Raw genomic sequence first — 12812 nt, 5'->3', positions numbered from 1 at the left:
GGCACCTGGGAGTGTCCCTTCAAATGATGGGCTAGAGAAAGAGCAGACGAGGTGTGTTTCTAGTGATAACCAGGCTAGTACAGGCATCCCTGTCGCCATGGCAACCCGGCTTGGTTGGGGAGGACCCACTCCTCCAGCGCCCCCTCCCATTTACGCAGCGGACGTGACACGTGCGACAGGGTCACGTGTTGTTGTCGGGCCGCGAAAGCTGCTTCCGGGTCAATGCAGGACACCGGGCTCCGGCGGCCAGAGTGGGGGCCGAGGTGAAGCGGAGCCGGTCCGGGGCCGGCCGGGACCAGGCCGGAGGCTGCGCGGCGGCGACGGCAGTGGCCGGGAGGGGGGAGGCGAGGCGCAGCCCGAGGAGCCGCCGCAGCAGCTCCCCCGCCTCCCGGGCCGAGGGGTGAGTGGAGCCCGGCCTGCCGGCTCCGCCGGGCTCTCGAGGCCCGAGGCGCTCCCCGCCGGAGCCGAGGCGCGGAGGGCCGCTCCTGCTGGGGTGCCGTGTGAGGAAACACCGGGAAGAACTCGGAGCGGGGCGAGGCCTGCCTGGGAGAAGGGGAGGGATGGGACACCTGCGCGGGGCTGGAGGAAGGATGGGGCTGACCTGGGCTAGCGGGGCGGGGAGGGCCCTGGGCTGGGAGAGGGAGTCTGGCCCCGGGTTGGGGGGGAGGGCGTGTGGGGGGCCTGTCTGAGTTCCTGGGAGAATCCAGGCTTCTCACTGTGCCCCAGCGGCGTGGCGGATGGGAAGATGCCCCCTGGCTGGTAGGAGATGGAGATGAGTCTGGGGCTGCTGGGGAAACAGGAAACTTGTCTCTGACCCACTGAATCCGGGAAAAAAAAAAAAAAAAATAGAGGCCGTGTCCCCAGAGAGGGGAAAGGAGAGGGTGGGCATTCCCAGGCTTCTGGGACACTAGGCCTTCTCCTTGCTGGGGCTGGTAAAAGGATGCGGTAGTTTAATGAGGGCTTCTGGGAGAATCGTTTTACCCCCAAGTTGGGTGACGCTGAGAAGGAGAGGATTGGAGTAAGATGGGGCCTGGGAGGAGGGTACCCTGTCCTAGGATCTGGGAGGAGGAGGGGAATATAAGGATCTGTGTTGAGAATGGGGAGTATAGAGTTCTAGGTCCTTTCCTAGGAACACATTCTGGGAATTGGTGAAGTGAGGAGATTTAATACTGCCTTCTCTTGGGACACAGTGATTTTAGAAGTTGTAGTTGAAAGAAAGTTGGTTGGAAGAGTTCAACTGTTTACCGTTTACCGTTGGTTGAGGAACGAGGAGCTCTGCTCTGAAGGTTGCTAAGCTACCGGGAGCTTGTCAGCACCGCCTAGGCCTGCTGTTGGGAGAAGTTAGCAGTCCTTTCAGGTCCAAATACAGGCTTAGCTGAGGCTTGTCCCAGTTCTTTTTATGCTGCCCTGGACCTCTTAAATTGGTTTCCAAAAGTCCATCTTGAGCAAAGAGATTCTGTGTAGGTGCTGAGGACTAATGAAAACATTCAGTCTTTGGCTCCCGAGACATTAGACTTAGATCTCTAGGTAGGAGCTTTCAAACTTTTTTTTATCATGCCCCATAGCAAGAAGTACATTTTACATCATAATCTAGTTCATGCCTATGTATGAACAAAAAGTTTCACAAAGCATTATTTACCCTTATTATATGTGATGCATTCTGATAATTTCTATTATATTCCATTCTCTGTCATTAAAAAGTGCTGACTGAAATCCACTAAATTGATTTATGGGTCACAAGTTGCAGTTTGAAAAACACTGTCTCCAAGGCACATTTCTTTGGCTTCAATTAGTGTCTTCATGTTGCATGCTTCTAGAGAGCAAGGGTGATTATAAGGAGATAGATTGGAGGAGTGGAGGCAGAACCAACCAGATGCAATTGACTGCTTCATTTATTTACATATTTATAACATGTAGCATATTTGTGTTCTGTACTATAATCTTAATGTTGCCTGATCATTTCATGAAAATTTTTTTTTTTTTGCTGAGGAAGATTCACACTGAGCTCACATTTGCTGCCAGTCTTCCTCTTTTTTTTGCTTGAGGAAGATCAGCCCTGAGCTAACATCTGTGCCAGTCTTCCTCTACTTTATATGTGGGTCCCTGCCACAGCATGGCTGATGTGTGGTGTAGGTCTGCGCCTGGGATCGGAACCTGTGAACCCACGCCACCAAAGCACAGCTCACCGAACTTAACCGCAATGCCACAGGGCCGGCCCCTATGAAATTTTTTTTTTATGTGAGGAAGATCAGCCATGAGGTAACATCCAATGCCAACCCTCCTCTTTTTGCTGAGGAAGATTGGCCCTGGGCTAACATCTAACAACAAGCGGTGCGTCGGTGTGCGCCCAGGATCCGAACCTGCGAACCCTTGGGCCTCCAAAGCAGAGTGCACACACTTAACTGCTACGTCACTGGGCTGGCCCCTGAAATTTTTGAAATAAGTGTGTGCTTTAATTTTCTCTATCATTTCGTATGTCAGAAATATGAGAGGCCTAGTTCATTTTAGTTGATCCTACAACATAGTTAAGGTAATTTTATTTTAATGTTATGGTGTTGTAAATATACAGTGATTTGCTTCTCTGCTATTTAAAAAAATCTCAAGCTGAAACCTAAACTCTTCTTACTCCAATAATTAATATATGGTAACAATTTTCTACATAATTATAGGTATAGGTTCATGGCTTTAGTATATATTTTGAACTTAATCATAAACTTAAGTATAACTGAGTTAGTTAACATCTTAATTACCCCCATGAAAGCTGTGTTTTCATCTGTTTATAAAATAGATGAGGTCCTTATATGAATAGTATTATAATAAATGTTAGTGAGTATTGGTGAACAGAGTGAGAGGCCTTCATGTGTTGCTGTGTTTAAAGTCCTTTTAAAAAGTTGTCACACAGCCTATTGGTACAGGACATTGAGTGTCAAATGGTGTTGCCTGATTTCAGTAGGTAAATTTATGGGGTATGTATTTAAGACCAATTCAGTAGTGTTAATTTTTGTTGAGGACACCTTCATATTATTTGAAACATGGTATTCTAAGGCAAGGCCATCAGGAAAGAATTCCCGAAATTAAACTTCATCAGTGGGGCCACATTGTTTATTAGATGCTTTATAAAACATTCTTATCATCTTCAAACTTTGTGTGTTATAAAATATGTCTTTCTTACCTTTAACTGTGTATTGACTATCTTGATTACTGATGAGAGGGCCTGTGTTGGCATGTATCAGCCATCCTTTAAAAATTATCTTTTAATCAGCTAAATATTTGTTTTAAAATATTTAGCTTTAAAGAATGTTTAAAAATTTCTTTTTGTGGTAGGCATTTGGAGCATTAAGGAAGATTCTCATTAATTTCACTTTGCTGGGAATCATGTGTACCTGTCAATAAACAGTTGTGGAGAATTTACCCTGAGTGATTGTGTGTGTTTTTTTATAGTTTTCATTTCTTCTCTTGAACCTCATACTCTTAAGTATGTCCACTTATAGCAGGCTCTTTCCCTTTATAATTTTTGCTTCCAAACTGCTGTTGGAAATGAGTTGTTTACATTTGTTAGAACTTGGTGTAAAATGAGATTCTGTAGCTCTGAATAATGCTTTTTCATTTATATATATAATATATGTATGTTATACTATATATTGTATACTACAATATATATATACACATACATATATACTGACCTCTTAGTCGTGGGCTGTGTTTAAAATAAGTGAAGTCGATGTATTTTGGGCCTAGTTAGCTATATAAGACAAAGTTCTAAAAAGTAACATAAAACTGATAGTGATACAATTTGGACTTAAGAGGTGAAGAAATCATTTTGCTGTGATTGTTGCCGTTGCCCTACATGCATTTAGTCATTAAGAGTTACCATTCCTCCCTTTTTCATCTTTTCCACTACCCTGTTCTTTTCTTTCTTTGAGATTAGAATGCTAACAGCCTAGCTATTCCCATTGCGTGTTATTCTCGTTCTACTGGATCTTGCATAGCTTCATCAGAGTACTCTTCCAAAGAATATTGCTGTAATTTATCATTTCCCTCCTCAAAAACCATTTGCAGCATCCAGGGCCAGCACTGAATAAGGCCCATACTGTTTAGGTTGACATGGAGGGCATTCTACAGCCTCTGCTTTTTTTGTGACATTATTTTTCCATTCCTAAGTGCAGATCCTCTGCTCTTGCCACGCTGTCTAATGGTCGTACCTTCCTGCGTATGTGACATTATTCCTGAAAGTCTGCGGGAAATGTGTTTCCTTACTTCATGAAATCCTCCTCATCTTCATTTCATTACAGATGACCCCTCTTCCTGAAGTCTTTCTTGCCTGTATTGTCCATACCACTTTTTCTATATTGCTTTGTATTATTAGTGTACCTTGTTTTTACCCCTTTTAGGTTGTAAACTCATAGAGGACAGGAGGCTCAAGTACCCTCCAGCCTCTAGGACACCTAACATGAGGTTTATCAGAGTTCGGTTCCTGGACCAAGTGAATCAGAATTGACTGAATTTATGGTTAAAATTTCAGATCTGTGAAAATTCCACCCTAGACTTACTGAATCAGAATCTAGGAATCTGCCTAGGTGTGTCTTCTGAACAGTAAAGTTTGAGAATCATTGACCTAGCATGATGCGTTAAATTACGGTAGGTACACACATAATTTTTGAGCAAATGGTGTAAATGAACTGAGCAATATCAGTCCAGCAGATTGATTTAATTTTAGGGCTTTGGAGTCAGGCAGCCTAGATTTGAATCCTCTCTTAACACCCACTAGCCATCTGACCATAACCTCTCTTTGCTTTAGTTTTCCCATCTGTAAAATGGGGTTAATAGTACCCCTCATAAGGGTGTTGTGAGCATTGGATAACAAATGTAAAACAACCTAGTACAAGGCACATAGTAAACTCAATAGATTTTATCTGCTGTTGTCATAGCGTTGATCAGCATAACAGTGGTCATGGAAGAAATGAAAAGTGGTAAGAATAGGTTCCATGTCCATTGTTAATAAGCAAATTGCTCATGGTTTCAAATATTCAGGCTTAAAATTTATTTTCCATTTTAGGCTAACAGATAGTGGACCTATATGGTGTTTAAACTCGGACAGGTGTTCTGCCTTCTTTAGAAGCACTGGTATCAAATTTGCATGTTAAATTTTTTCTGCTTCATCTCGCCTTTGCCTGAAGAATAAAGTGCATGCTTTTAACCAGAGGACCTTAGCCCCTTACCATCTGGTCCTGCCAGCCCATCTTCATCTTCCAGCTGTCCTCCCACACATCCATACCAGCTGCATTGCATTTTTTCTCACTTTGACTTATTTGTGCCTTTACACGTGCTTTTCCCCTTATTTTTCATCTGGGGAATTCCTGTGGCTTTCAGAATTTTAAGACTCAGTTTTATGTGTGGCCAGCCTCCTTAACTAACTCCTTTGGTGTTGTGAAAGTGCTTTGTCCATACTTATGTATTGCTTTGTTGTGTACATTTGTCTTCTTTTTGGAGGGAAAAAGGATTTAGTCCTGGCATATGTTCCGGGTACATTGTATGTAATTGGTCTACCTCTGCTAGAGGCGGATGATGTTTGGTTATTGTTTGATTCATATAAGCTCTCCCATTTGTCTGGACTTTCCTACTCTCAGCTTTTACGATTTGTTGACTATGTACTACGTGCCAGGCACAACTAGATGCTTTAAAAACTTTATTTCATTTAATCTTCACAGTGACTCTGAGATAGCTATTAACAGCTCTATTTTACCAATGAGAAAGCAGGCGCAGAGAGGTTAGTAACTTGCTCAAATTTCAGTGCAGATTTATAACTGGACTCAGGCCAAACTGAATTCCATGCTCTTAATCACAGTGCTCTTCTAAAAACAGGAGATGTAAACAGATGACACACTTCCAAACCTCAGGACTCTGTGGCTTTGTGAAACTTTCACTAATAATTCATTCATGGTCCTTAGGAATGTGATCTATTACTAGTACTGTAGAGAAAAGGATTATTTAAACTAAAATTCTTAGATTAATGCTTTTCCAGTAATTTTTCAAAATTTCTCCTTCCATTCTCCTCATTGCTGTACTTGATTTGTATTTCACTGCCGGAATATATTACTTCATGTTTATTCAAAGTAAAATTCACTTTTTCATTCATCCAACAAATACTTGTTGCCATGTGCCAGACTCTGCTCCATATAACACTGACCTGGACTGACAAATCCCTGCTTTTGTGGGACTTAGGTTCTGGTAGAGAGGGACCTAAAACAAGCACTGAGCTAACGTCATAGTGAGTGCTGTAAGGAATGAAAGAAGTGAAGTGTGATGAGTGATTGATGGTGGCAGTGGTGCTATTTTTGATGGGGTGGTCAGAGGCAGCCTCATTGAGACGATAACATTTGTGTTTAAATTTATTTGAGGCTTAAGTGCTGAGATGAAGCCAGTTAAACCAAGAGCCAAGACATTCCTTGTGAATGCCTGAAGAGGGGTGATCAGCTCGGCAAGGTTGAGAAGTAGAAAGCCAAACTGGCTGTAACCCAGTGGGCTAGGAGGAGGGTGGGAGGAGGTAAGGTTAGAGAGGTAAGCACAGTTTAAAGGACATGATTTGACTTAAATTTTGAAAAGGTCACTTGGCTGCTTTGTGGAGAATGAATTGTAGTCATGAGAGACCGGGGGAGGCTACTGCAGCAGTCCTAGTGAGAGGTTGATGGAGGCGTGAAGCAGAGTAAAGTAATGGCGATGGAAAGAACTGGGCAGAATGGGGGTGTTTTAGAGGTACAGTTGATAGGTCTTGCTGATTAATTACATGGGGGTGTAAGAGGAAGAGAGAAATCAAATATAACCCTGGAGGCAGGGACTGGTGCAGGAAGAGCAGGTTTGAGGAGCGAATAGAGTACTGTTTTTGCCCCCTGGGTGCCTCTCCCTAATTATACACTGCCCCCTCTCCAAGGATACCACAATTCTGTATATTATTCTCTGACTTTTCTTTAGTTTTTACCACATATGTGTGTGACCCTAGACAATACGATGATTAATTTTCTGTTTTTGAATTTTTGTATAGGTGGAATTGTACTGTATATATTCTTGTGATTAGTTATTTTATCCATTCAGCATTGTTTTAAGAGTCATTCATGTTGATGAGGAAGCAGTCATAGTGAACAATCAATTGTTAATTTCCATTGCTGTGTACCATTTTATGAATATAAATGAATATAGTTTTATGAATATAATGCAGTTTGTCCAGTTGCCTTTTCTTGGATGTGAGGGCCTTTTTTTCACCAGGATTTTTGTAATTTCAAACAGTACTGTTCTTGTGGACATTCTTCTACTTGTCTGTTGTGCACATGTGCAAGTTCTTGTAGAGTTTACACTGAGAAGTAGAATTGCTGTATCACAGCATATGTGCATCTTCAACTTCACTAGACAGTGATAAATTGTTTTCCAAGGTATTTGTACTCCCACTAGCAATGGAAGAGTTCTTATTCTTCCACATTTTTTCCGACGGTAATGTCAGTTTTTAAGTTTTGCTGATTTTTATAAATGGTATTTTATTGAGATTTTAATTTTTGTTTCTGAATAATATCGAAGTTGAACACCTTTTACATATATTTATTAGTCATTTGAACTTTATCTTCTGTTAAATACTTGTTCATGTCTTTTGTCCAATTTTCTATTGGATTGTTTGCCTTTTTCTTACTGTTTTTAGGAGTTCTCCAAATTAGTTACATGTGTTGCAATTATCTTTTTCCAATTTTTGTCTTGTCTTTTTGTGTGTTTAATGTTTTTTGATGATCCAGTTTTTCACTTTACTGGTCACCTTTCCTTAATGGTTTTTTTTTTAGTGTTTTCATTATGAAATATTTCTGTAAATCAAGATCTTAAAGCTCTTCTCCTATTAGAAAAAATAACTATTTTCTCTCAAAGGGATAAAGTTTGCCTTTTACCTTGTCTCTGGAGTTGAGTTTTTCTGTGTTTGTGAGGTGAGCATTCGCTTTCATTTTTCCCAGATTGATATTCACTTGTCCTGGGACCAGTTATTGAATAGTTTAACCTTTCCTACTGATCTCTATGCCACTTCCTGCCGTATTTACATGGGCCTGTTTCTGGGCTCTCTTTTCTATTCTACTGATGTATTTTTTTTTTCCTTCAGAGTTTTTTCTTTAACACAGTATAGTCGGTTCTTGTTATTCATGGTACTTATGTTAAGTTGCCATAAACACTGAATTAGTGAATATGGAACCACTGCTCCTAGGAAAAATACAGGGTTAGGTTCCTGCCAATCTCTAGTCACAACATTTTCGACAACTGATCAGTACATAACCTTGTTTCATATGTGTTTCCGTTTAAAGACACCTTCTTCAATATATATCGTTGATTCATTAACTTTGAATTCATAGTGAACAGCACTATATAAATCTTATCTAACACGTATTTTTCTCCATAAGGCACATCACAGTCGTCTTGTGCTTAGGAACGTTAGACAGCGCTGCGGCACTACACTTGGGAGCCATTTCAATAATGAAATCACCAACAAAACACAAAAATATGAAAACCACGGCACTAAATAGATGGTGAAAAGGACACTTGTTTACCGCATGAGAGCCGAAACAAGAAGGCAGAGTGCCCCTTGTTCTTTCTCAGCTAGAAATGTGCCCAGTGGACGACTCCAGTTTTTTGTTGCTCTTCCAACGTCTGCAAATGACTGTGAAAATGCTGCAAGTATTGATTTTTGGGTTAGAAATAAACTTCAGTGAGTAGGCAAATTTGTAAATAAGGAATTCTCTAATAATGAGTCTCAACTGTACTGTGTCCTCTTGGAAGAGAGACAGTTTTTCAGGAAACCATTAACTTAGCATTTTTCCTTCCCTCTCATGCTTACACGTATCTTTATAACATTTTATTTTAAGAGACTATTTTAATGCAATGAATCTCTCAGATACTGAGTTCTGATTGGTAGATGCCATTATCTCAATAAAGAGACTTCTTTTTTGAGAATATTTTTATTTGTAATCATGGTATAGTTGTTTAGTTCATAGGTAAATGAGCAAAGAATTTTAGGAAGAATTGCAACTCTTAAAATGTTGAAAACAAGTCTAACTTATTAAACCCTTATTGTGACTCTATAGGAGGGTCAATCATGAGGCACTATTAATAAGGCATAAGTTTTGTAAAGGCAAGTACCCTTTGGAGGTTGCAATTTAAATATTAACTCTGTATAGTCCCTCATCCACTAGGGACATATCTCCACGTGAACTTCAGTAAAGGAGCCCAAGGAAAAGATAAGTGAACATCATATACATCGTAAATCAAATCTTCCACAAAATACATTTATTGTGATTTGGCTATTTATCCCTCACTCACTGTTAAGAACCTTAAGTGAATTGTTGGCATTAATTTGATAAGTGTGCTGAGAGAGTAAGAACCAGAAATTTTGGACTTGACCTACATTAATCTTTTTTTTTTTAATATATAGCATATATTTTATTTATTCCTTCATTTAAAAAAGTATTTTTATTGTGGTAAAATAATTATAACATAAAATATACCATTTTAGCTATTTTTAAGTGTATAGTTGAGTGGCATTAAGTACATGTACATTGTTATGCAACCATCACTACCATCCATGTCCAGAACTTTTTCATGTTCCCAAACTGAAACTCTATATCCATTAATCAATAACTCTCCTTTCCCTATTCTCTCCAGCCCTTGGCAACTATCATTCTACTTTCTGTCTCTATGAATTTGACTACTCTATATGCTTCATATAAGTGGAATCATGCAGTATTTGTCCTTTTGCGTCTGGCTTATTTCACTTAGCAGTATGTCTTCAGTGTTCAACCATGTTGTAGCACGTATCAGAATTTCCTTCCTTTTCAAAGCTGGATAATATTCATTTTATGTACATACCACATTTTGTTTGTTTATTCATCCGTCCATGGATATTTGGGTTGTTTCCATCTTTTGACTATTGTGAATAATGCTGCTATGAACATTGGTGTACAAATATCTATTCAAGTCCTTGCTTTCAGTTCTTTTGGTATATACCCTGAAGTCGGATTGCTGGATCATATGGTAGTTCTATGTTTAATCTTTTGAGGAGCTGCCATACTGTTTTTCGCAGCAGCTACACCATTTTACATTCTCATAAGCAATGTATATATATTCATCTTTAGTTACTAAACAGTGCCTATTGTTCTGAAGTATGGCATAAATGATTAACTCTTGCATATAGAATATAAAGTACAGTATGGATACAAAAATCATATATTGAGTATTAAATCTATTGTGGCTGTAGTTTTTGCAGAAGAGTGTAGCTTGTGCTAGGTAGCAAGTAGTTTTGACTCTGCTACTGATTCATTGCTCTATCATGTCATCTCTTATTTTTGGAATCCCCATGGAGAGAGAGACATAGTTACATATTTCAGTGGTAGCTATGAAGCATTTTTGTTCATAAATACTCTGATCTCAGAGTTTATTAATAAACCTGCTTTTCATATTTTAGAAAATAATTTGATAGGCACAATCAGAAGTGATTAGAAAATGCATTGATTAGCACGTTTGTTTGTTGTTAGTGCTGTTGAGTGGATTCTGATGCTTAGCGACCCTGTACAACAAAGCAGAACTGCGCCGAGTCTTTTTGCGCCATTCTCTCGCCTGCCAGCACTACATCAGACGGTGTTCTGCTGCTATTCATAGGGTTTCATGGCCAACTTTTTCAGAAGTGGGTGGCTAAGTCCTTCTTTCTAGTCTGTCTCTGTCTGGAAGCTCCACTGAGACTTGTCCACCCTGGATGTCCCTGCTAGTATTTGAAATCCCGATGGCATAGCTTTCAGCATCACAGCAACACGCAGCTGCCCTAATATGAGAACTGACAGGTGGTGTGGTTCCCTGACCAGGAAACGAACTGAGTTGTGGCGGTGAGAGTGCCGAATCTTAACCACTAGACCACCACGGCTAGCTTGCACATTTACTAGGTGGCAATCATGTGCAAAGTTCCAGTCCATGATAGGTAAAAAGAAGCGTTATGATATAGTCCTTACCTTCAAGAGCTGTACAGTGTAAGGACACAAGACACAAACTAATGAAAATCACATCACAACACATGAGTTAAACAACTAGTATATGGGACAAAAATGAAAAGATGTCATGCCAATATGTGATTGATTAATTGCCCTCTGAATATTTTAGGCATTAGATACCATGAGCTCAGCTCAAAGGAAACAGCATTATAGCAGGAGGTATCTGAAAAGTATACCTCTGAAGTATATTCTGAGTAGAGTGTTGAAGGATGTATACAATTTAGACAGGTAGAGAGAAGAGAAGACCTTCCAGTTAAGGAGGAATGACATTATAAATGTCAGACATTTTTATTGCCCAAATCATTAATTAATATTAATTAGCATTGTCCCAGGAGCAAAAAAATTAGATCAAATCTATATAACAAAAATTTCAAGTAAGTCCCCCAGCCATACATTCATGCTGCCATGCTCACAGGGTGGTGATGGTAGTAGTATAATAGGGATGGTAGTAGCAGTAGAAGTAATAGTAAGCTGATATTTATTAAGTACTTTCTCTGTGCTAGGCACTGTGCTAAACACTTTTCTCCCATATTATCTCCATTCATTCTTCAGCAACCCTATGAGCTAGGAGTTAGAGGCTGTCTATTACCTCTTTTTACAGATGAGGCAATGGAGACTTAGAGAGCTGAATTAACTTGCCCACAGTCACACAGATAAGTGGTCAGTCATGATTTATATCCAGGCAGTTTTGTTCTAGAACCAGCACTTATTACCACCAGGCAATACCACCACAATACTAAATGTGGGAGGGACTAGTGAATTTTGTTTTATAACCTGTAAACTTTTGCAACCTCTCTGTGTGGCTGATGTTTAACATTCTGGCAATCCCTAATCATTAGCCAGAGTGGTTTGTAAACTCCTCTAGAAGGTTGCAGAGTGATGGGCTAGTAGTCTGTTCCTAATGAGGCCTTGCTTTAACTTGATAGCTTCTGTAGGTGCTCCTCAGCTAAGATAATGGTGTACTCTGTTCTGTAAACAGCTGAGTAATGACCTTAAACTTGTATATTCAAAGCTGAAAGCATGCATATACAATTTTCTTCGGATGAAAACTAATCCATTCAAGAAACTAATATTCATCGCACTTTGGGGGAAAGGAGAAATTGAGAATAATTTTTTCCCCTTTGGTGACTAGACCAGTCAGTCCTGCTGCTTAGTTTTGTGGTTCAGAAGTTGCTTGATGTGGTTACAAGAGGTATTTTGGCTGTAATGGTTTTCATATATTTTAATAAGTTATATTTCTATGATTTGTGCATGATGCTGTATACAGTTGACTTAAAATATTCCTTTTTTTTTAAGTAAAGATAGGATGGCTCAATAGATTAGGGATACAGAAAGTATGACTTAGCATCCTGGTTGGGCAACAGAAACCTGAGCAAGTCATGTGAGTTTCATGTCCTGTAAATAAAGATAAGTGTCAGTTTGTTTGTATCAGAGGATCGTTGTGGAAAATTACTAGGCTTTAAAATGATTGTTAATCTCAGTGTGGAGACACTTGACTTTTGGGGAACATCGATTCAAGAGTAAATGTATCTACTTCTGAATTTTGAGTAAGTGCAACATTAAAGCCTTGAGATTTTTCCAGTCAAATCTGGGCCACGTAGAAAGGTAGGAGTGGGTGCAAATTTGTTTGTAAAGGAGTTGGGGTGGGGGAGCAGGGTGAGGGTAGAACTTTCCTTGGAAGCTATTGAAGTAAAGGGTATAGTGAATGTTAAACTTTTATTGTTGTTGTTGTTGTGATTGCTGTAAGTGTATGGA

General features: G+C 39.8%; 1 protein-coding gene across 2 annotated transcripts in view; it reads left to right on the top strand.

Annotated features, from left to right (window-relative positions):
• Positions 1-234: 234 nt before the first annotated feature.
• TBCEL (tubulin folding cofactor E like) overlaps positions 235-12812 on the top strand; it is a 71819-nt gene continuing 59241 nt past the window's right edge. For both annotated transcript variants that reach the window (XM_058544993.1, XM_058544994.1), the window contains exon 1: positions 235-400. The gene's annotated coding sequence lies outside the window, so the exon portion shown is untranslated. The remainder of the gene's footprint in view (positions 401-12812) is intronic.

This window comes from Diceros bicornis, chromosome 7, assembly GCF_020826845.1.
Source record: "Diceros bicornis minor isolate mBicDic1 chromosome 7, mDicBic1.mat.cur, whole genome shotgun sequence".
NCBI classification, from domain to species: Eukaryota; Metazoa; Chordata; class Mammalia; order Perissodactyla; family Rhinocerotidae; genus Diceros; species Diceros bicornis.
The sequence above is the reverse complement of the archived record's forward strand: the minus strand, read 5'-3'. Positions and strand labels throughout refer to the sequence as shown.